This window comes from Dipodomys ordii, unplaced genomic scaffold, assembly GCF_000151885.1.
Source record: "Dipodomys ordii isolate 6190 unplaced genomic scaffold, Dord_2.0 Scaffold22, whole genome shotgun sequence".
Classification (NCBI taxonomy): domain Eukaryota; kingdom Metazoa; phylum Chordata; class Mammalia; order Rodentia; family Heteromyidae; genus Dipodomys; species Dipodomys ordii.
The window spans coordinates 828,097-829,859 of record NW_012267238.1 but is presented as its reverse complement, the minus strand read 5'-3'; positions in this window follow the sequence as shown (position 1 = coordinate 829,859).

Genomic DNA, 1,763 nt, shown 5'->3' with positions numbered 1-1,763 from the left:
ACTAAAGCTACCAGCACAGCTATGTTTATTGCAGCATTATTTACCATAGCTAAGATACGGAACCAACCCAGATGCCCCTCAGTAGATGAATGGATCAAGAAAATGTGGTAAATATACACAATGGAATTCTATGCCTCCATCAGAAAGCATGACATTGTCCCATTTGTTAGGAAATGGAAAGACATGGAAAAAATTATATTAAGTGAAGTAAGCCAGGCCCAAAGAAACTTACGTCCCATGGTTTCCCTTATTCATACACGTTTTTTGAAAAATAACAAACCAATAACAATTACAATATAATTACAATGTAAAGGGGACTTCTACTTGGTATAAGAATTTGCGGATATTCAAACAATATGTGGGAAGAATTTTCTTTTACAAATATTTCACTATTTAAAATACTAATGAGTAACTGTTATAACTATCAACATTAACTTCCATGTTTAACTTTAAGTTCCATCATGAAAAGAACCCCCTCTATTTTATCTTTTTCTGTTAGTCTTCATATAGGACTTGGAAAATACATAATAGATTCTGAATCCATATTTAATAAGCTAGAATATTTAATCGTTGAATGATATGATAAAGTACCTAGAAATTTTAGGGCCAGCTTTTATCCATACAATTTTTTTTTACTTTGAAGCCTCTTTGTTGTGTTAATAGCAGATACAAGAGAAGTTTCTCTAAATTCTTCAGTTTTTCTATACCTATAATCAAGGATAGTACTCAATTCCAGAGAGGCATTTGGCCTTTAATATATCATGGAATTTATATCATGATATATGTATATAATATAAATAGATCTCGGGAAGATGGAATCACATGATATAACCCGTTTTCAAACATATTTTTCCTCCCTCAAGGAATGACTGAATTCAGATCATCTCTCAATTGGTTTTCCTCTCTTTACCTTGTCCAAAGCTCAAGGCTTTGCTCCTCACAGGAGTTAACTGGTGAAGCGTAATTCCCATGATGGAGTGGACATTCTTTCCTCTACCAAGCAAGGTCCATGACAGAGGTTTCTCAGATCTCTAGGCCTGTCTTCATTCTTTCTCATGATTACCTAGTGGAAGTCTTGAGAGAACAATCTGAGAAGACATGAATTCTTTCTTGTGCAGTTCACATGTGACTCAGTCATTCTCTAGTCTCACATAGATCCATACTCCAATTTTAGATCTTTATTTTAAAATTTTAATTAATCCTTTTAAATCTCTAGTGTAGAATTTACCATTTTTTACTGATAAGAAAGTGATCGTGTGCTTTTCTCTTTTCTAAGTGAAGTAAAACAGCTTCTTTTCTTTATTCTCTCCCTTTTTGCTTTATAAAATATCCTTCTTGTTTCTCTTCTTCCCTTCATTGACATCTTTCTTTTATTCCTTCTCTCTTGTCTTTTTGAGAGAGGAATTCTTTTCAGAGACCAGCCTGGCCTCAAGGTCTGTGCTTCCCAGGCTGGCTTTGACTTCCTTAGATTTTCGAATGAGAAGATTGCAAGCCTGTTTCATTACACTTAACATGGTATTTTTCAAAAATATTTTTAAGGATTGACACCGTAATATGGAAATTAACAAACATAATCATAGCATTCCAGAAGGAACTACAAAATGTGGTAAAAATGATCTAAGAAGACCACACTAAAGCTACCAGCACAACTATGTTTATTGCAGCATTATTTACCATAGCTAAGATATGGAAGCAATCCAGATGCCCCTCAGTAGATGAATGGATCAAGAAAATGTGGTATATATACACAATGGAATTCTATG